Genomic DNA, 6404 nt, shown 5'->3' with positions numbered 1-6404 from the left:
AAAAAAAAAAAAAAAAAAAAAAATTATTAATCATATAGAGTTGAACAACACAATGAAATGCACTTGACCTAAAGGACACTTACAAGACATTTACACTATAATTGCAGGCTATAATTTTTTTTCCCAAACACACAAGGGAAGTTCACAGAAATTTGCCATATGGTAGGTCATAAATAAGTCTCAATAAATTGCAAAATATGAAGTAATTCCAAGTATTTCCCTGGGGAAAAAGTAACAAAGAGATAACTAAAAAAATCCTCATATGCTTGAAAATTGAAAGAAATCATGATGGAAATTAGAATAAAAAATGTGAAAACATTATTTTCCCCCAAATTGATCTACAGATTCAATGCAATCTCCCTGCCACAACCAAAAAAAAGAAAGAAAATAACAATAGTCTTTTTTTCTTTTGTGGAAATTTACAAGCTGATTCTAAAGATTTTATGGACAGGCAAATGTATAAACATAACCAAGACATTCTTGAATAAAAACAAACTGGGAGGACTTGCTCTACTGGATATTAAAACTCATTAGTCCGGGCGTGGTAGCTCACTGCAACCTCTGTAATCCCAGCATTTTGAGAGGCTAAGGTGGGAGGATCATTTGAGGTCAGGAGTTCAAGACCAGCCTGAACAACATGGTGAAACCCCATCTGTAATAAAAATACAAAAATTAGCCAGGCATAGTGGTGCACACCTGTAATCTCAGCTACTTGGGTGGCTGAGGCACGAGAATCGCTTGAGCCTGAGAGGTGGAGGTTGCAGTGAGCTGAGATGGCACCACCGCACTCCACTCTGGGTGACAGAGTGAGATTCTGTATCGACAACAACAATAACAAGACAAATTATAATGATTAAAGTAATTTCCACAAAAGTCAGGGTAGTTTTTCCTTTGAAGGGAAAGGAGGAGGTAATAATTGAAAGGCATCATAAGGGCCACTTCTGGAATTCTGGCGATGTCTAGTTCTTGATTTTACTTGGGTGTTTGCTTTGTGATAAATCACGGAGCTTGACATTTTTGTTTTGTGCACTCTTTGGTAGGTGAGTTATATAGTTCATAATAAAAAAAGGTTTTACACACACACATTTAACGCCATTAAACGTTAAACACCTAGCTTTGTGCCCGGCACATAATAGATGCTCAAGAACACAAAATTGCTTCTCTTTCACCATTCCTTTTTTCTTTCTAGCAGAGAAAAAAGAAAAATGTGAATTTCATAAACACTTTCCTAGCACATGCACAATCTTTCTTGCTTTCTTGCAACAATCTCACTGTCATGGCAACTGCAATTAAAGGTGGAGCCTGTGGAGAGAAGGAGAGATAGGAGCACAACAGCCTGAACTTGATTACCTCTGTGCAAGAGGAAATTCTCACTGATAACTGAATCGCTGGAACCCAAAGCCTAAAGTACCCATTAACGCATAATATGTTGATTGCTTTATATTTTATTTTCCCTTCCAACACAACATAGCAAAACCTTTGTTTAAACGCTTCCCTTTACTGCAGGTTGCAGTTAAGCCTGTAATCACTGGGTGAATGTTTATAGAGCCAGACATTCTTTGTGTGTCAGAGAAACTAGAGGCCAGCAGTGGAGGTATTGTCTTGCAAGCGGCTGCGATGCAGGAAGAATGTAGCTGGGTGGGGCTGGGTGACAGGCACAGCGGGCTGTGGGCTGTGGGCTGTGTGGATCCCAGGGGCAGGCATGCTCCAGCAGGATGTCTGCGCCTGCTCTCATGCCTCAGCTCCTTCCCACAGCCACCTGACATGTTTGGAGCTGGGGTAAAGGCTAATGATACTTGGGGAGAAGACTTCAATTCTATCAGCTGAGAAATCAAAGACATCCAAAAATCAAGGAGATGCCTAAGACCACTTTAAAATGATCTCTGCCCAGGTTCCCCCAACTCTCTGAAGCACACAACCAGCTCGCCTGAAAATTACCAACTTGAAAAGATATGAAATAATAGATTTCTGGGTCTGAAAATGATCAACAAGTCTAAAAGGCCAAAAATTGAAAGCACAAAGGACATCGGGGGCTTATTTTCAGCTGATATTGAAATTTTTCCTTGTGACCTCAAAGGAAATTCTACTTTTAGCAGAGATTTGCTCTGCAAGGGGGATTAGACTAGAATTCCTTACGGACTGGGAAGGAGGTAGAAGACGGGGGAAGGGAATCGGGAGAGGACATCCGTGCCCCATGTTTTTAGACCTGTGGAATTAGGCAAGAGGCATTCTGCTGGTTTGGTAGAAGTGGGAATCTCTGAAGACTAGATTATGTATAATTAATTCATATAGTTATTGAGGAGTGATAGTATGCCTGTGCTGCGGCAGGTGCAGGAGTTACACCAGAAAACCAGAGTGGCTGTGTCCCTCACCACATGAAGTCTATGAACAGAAGGGCAATGGGGCACATTGGTAGACTCCAACTGGGCCAGAGAATTTACAGGCTAAGATAACCTCCAGTTCCTCCATTTCTATTGTTTTCAGAAGTCTGGCAAAGGGAAACAAGGTGTGGAAAAACAAGAGAAGAAAGCTGTTGTACTTCTACCTGTCTCCACAAGGACCCCACCTGTACACAGGAAAGATGGACAAGGTAGGAAGTCCTAACCAGAGCAATTAGGCAAGAGAAAAAAAGGTCGGGGCAGTGGGGGGGAGGGGCACCTGAATTGAAAAAAGGAAGTCAAACAATCTCTGCCAGTGATGTAGTCTTATAGCTAGAAAACCCTAAATACTCTTTCAAAAGACTCCTTGATTTGATAGATGCATTCAGTAAAGTCTCAGTTTACAAAATCAAAGTATGTAAATCAGTGGCACTGATATACACCATTAAAGACCAAGTTGAGAATCAAATTAAGAACTCAACCCCACTTACAATAGCTGCAAAAACAAAAACACAAACAAAAAACCATAAACACAAACACTAACTTAGGAATATACTTAACCAAGGAGGTGAAAGACCTCTGCAAGGAGAACAGCTGAACACTGATGAAATAAATCATAAATGGCTGGGTGTGGTTCCTCACACCTGTAATCCCACCACTTTGGGAGGCTGAGGCAGGTGGATCACCTGAGGAGCTGGAGACCAGCCTGGCCAACATGGTGAAACTCCATCTCTATTAAAAATATAAAAATTACCTGGACACGGTGGCGGGTGCCTGTAATCCCAGCTACTTGGGAGGCTGAGGCACAAGAATCACTTGAACCTGGGAGGCAGAGCTTGCAGTGAGCCAAGATCATGTCATTGCACTCCAGCCTGGGTGATAGAATGAAACTATGTCTCAAAAAAAAAAAAAGAAAGAAAGAAAAAAAATCATACCATGGAGGGCAATGGAAATTATTACAACTTCTATAGGAAACAGTATAGAGATTTCTCAAAGAACTAAAAGTAGATCTGCCATTCAATCCAGCAATCCTGCTCCTGGGTATCTACTTAAAGGAAAAGAAGTCATTATATCAAAAAGACACCTGCACATGTATGTTTATAATAGCACAATTCACAATTGCAAAGATATGGAATTGACCTAAGTATGTATCAAGTGGTGAGCAGATAAAGAAAATGTGTGTGTGTGTGTGTGTCCGTCCCTTGGCAATCTTCATTCCTCACTGATTCCTCATTAGCAAAGCAGCAAAAACCCTCATCACAGCGATTCCAATCCCATTACTGTGATGCTCATTGCCAAATTTATGAGCATTACATTATAAGCATTACTAACGTGTCCTCTGTAATCCTTCTATGTGACGCCATCGTCAATACTTACGAAATGCTTTTAACCAAATTAGAGCAAAGAGAGCTTTCACATTTAGAGGGGGATATGTGGGGCTGTCTCCTTTCCCAAGCCAAACTCATTGTTCCTACACAGGTTCTCACAGGTGGTCCATAGGCACCTTGGGTAGGACCCTAGTCAGTGTGAAAAGCTGAGCAAAGCAGAGATTTTCTAAGCCCTCGAGTCTGGCAGGACTGCAGTACACAGATGTGCCCTGGTCATAGACTGCCGCATGGGGGGATCTTACTCTCCAATGCGTAAGTCTTTTCGCCATTGAGTTGTAGAATTATTAAAGACTGGAATTGCCACTATTCCTTTTTATTTCTCCCTGGATACCTAGAACTAATTTGTTCACTAAATTCTTGTCCATAGAACAATTCAACAGATATCCACCAAATGTTTATTGGATGGCTCCTGTGTGACAGGCACTGTGCTAAATAAACAGATGTTTTTGAAGGTCCAAGGGACTCCCCAGACAGGTCTTTCCATGACAACGCTGTTATCAAATGCTTTTCAAAACACAGCCCATCAGATCTTGGTTTATTCCTAGAATAGCTGCACCCTTGAAGTGACAGGGGAGGGCGGCAATCTCCACCTTCACAAAGGCCAGCTCTAGCCCAGTGTCCATTGAGGGCTGGGCCAGTCCTTGTCCGAGTGAATCATGGTCTGTGGCTCAGCTCAACAGGCTACAAGCAAGTTGCTGCCACAATTTGTATGGACCAGTAGGGGACCAAAGTCACTCAAAGACAAAGCTTAAGGGTTTTACTGGTTTATTGTGAATCGAATTGCTTTTTGAGATTCTGGTAGTGAGAGGAGAAGGTACAGTGGGAGGGATAGGGTGTTAGAAAAACAGAGAGTCCAGCGAGGGGAGCATTTCAGAGTGACATCAAAACTGTGTCAAGTGTCCTCTTGAATGGTTGTAAAGGTCAGAGCAGCACTTACACACTTTGTCCCTTTGATAGAGGGAATGAAACAGAAAACTTGAATGTGGTTATCTTGGCTGTTCTTAGAAAACAATCCTAGAAATGCCTCCTGCTGGCCAGCCTGGTTCCTGCCCCACTTTCGGAGTTCTGACCTGTAGATACCTGAGCAGACCCAAGCAGGCTCTATGCAGACAGAACCGCCTCCTGGGTGTACTTTCCAGGAAGCCAGGTATTCAGAAACACGGTACAGCATCCTCTGAACCTGTACGGATGTCCTGAAAGGTGTTGCCAGGCCAAGGTCTTGCTATGCTGACCAGAGATTTCCTGGAAAGCTGTTGTCCCGCCTGCAGAATGCCGGCAGAGCGGCTCTGCAGATGGCTCCTCTCTGGCCTCCTCTCTTTATCCATGTCCCAGGGCGAGGTGGCCATCAGTCTTTGCTCTGACCCTCTTCTGCCCACAGTGATGACCTCCTGCTAGATCTCTGCAAGAATTCAGAACTTCCCTGAACCAGAATTAATTGTGGCATTGGCAGAAAGTTGAATCTCTATACACCAAATGGAAGGAGAAACAGGTCTTGTGGTACAGCAGGCGTGGCTCCCCGAATCAGATTGGCGTTGGAGAGAGCCAGGGCCAAGAGCCTTCTGGGACAGGGTGTGAGGAATACCTCTCTTACTCCCTATGGGATGCCATGGTCAGGGATACCTTCCCTCCACAAGGCATGGAGAGATTAGAAAATTCTCCCTTGACCTCTCTGCTGCCTCAGAGGGTGACCATCTTCCTCATCCTCTGCCACAATCCACTGCAGCAAAGGGCCACACTTCCTCCCCACCTTTCTCTGGGGCTATTTAGCTTGGAAACAAGACTAACAATGAAGTAACACAGCAAAGTAAATTCCAGAGCTGGGAACCTCAAAATCTCAAGAGTTAGAGAGCCTGTTGAGGCCGTCTATTGCTACCCCTCACAGATGCAAGCGCACTGCACCACCAGGCTGAAAGACAATCTTTTTTTTTTTCTCTCTTCCTAATAAAAGAATCAAGTTTCCCTTTCTCTGGGCTACAGATTCTCAGTGGCTTTAGGCATTCCCTATACAATGTGACACCAGGTACGTGGCCAGCCATGGTCTGGGGCATACAAAGATGAATAAGACAGAACAACTGGCTAGACAAATGAGTCCAATGCCCCAGGTGCTCTATGGAGCCACGTGCCAAGTGCTGTGGGAAGTTCAGGGAAAGGTGCAGTGTGCCGCAGCGGGAAGGATTCTCGGAGTGCCTGGTGTCTGAGCTGGGTGCCTGGAAGGAAGGATGAATGGGTCGTAGCAGATGAGCCAACAGGAAGAGAAACTAGACTGATTCATTTCTTTCTTCCTTCCTTCATTCCTTCCTTCATTAACTCAACCAGTCTTTCTGGATTACATGTTTTGTGGCAAGATCTGTCCAAACTAGAAAAAAAAAAAAAAAAAAACCAGTCTTTCTGGATTACATGTTTTGTGGCAAGATCTGTCCAAACTAAAAAAAAAAAAAAAAAAAAAAAGCATTGTCCCTGCCTTCAGCTAGCTTGCAGTCTAGTTGTGATATAAGTAAGAAAAAAGGCCAGAATACATAGTGAGGTAAGGCAGGACCAACACAGGAAAAAATTAGGTGTTTTGAGAGCCCACAGAAGGCACTAACTCCACAAATGAAAGCATGGTGTGAGAACAAGTGTAGTAAGTTGGGGAACAGGA

The 6404-nt window shown here is 43.4% G+C and overlaps 1 long non-coding RNA gene across 2 annotated transcripts in view; it reads left to right on the top strand.

Annotated features, from left to right (window-relative positions):
- LOC119470538 overlaps window positions 1-2586 on the top strand; it is a 17710-nt gene extending 15124 nt beyond the window's left edge. For both annotated transcript variants that reach the window (XR_005199447.1, XR_005199448.1), the window contains one exon: window positions 2485-2586. This is a non-coding gene — a long non-coding RNA (uncharacterized LOC119470538). The remainder of the gene's footprint in view (window positions 1-2484) is intronic.
- The last annotated feature ends 3818 nt before the right edge of the window (window positions 2587-6404 follow it).

The sequence above is a fragment of the Cebus imitator genome, unplaced genomic scaffold (genome assembly GCF_001604975.1).
Source record: "Cebus imitator isolate Cc_AM_T3 unplaced genomic scaffold, Cebus_imitator-1.0 Scaffold33, whole genome shotgun sequence".
NCBI classification, from domain to species: domain Eukaryota; kingdom Metazoa; phylum Chordata; class Mammalia; order Primates; family Cebidae; genus Cebus; species Cebus imitator.
The sequence above is the reverse complement of the archived record's forward strand: the minus strand, read 5'-3'. Positions and strand labels throughout refer to the sequence as shown.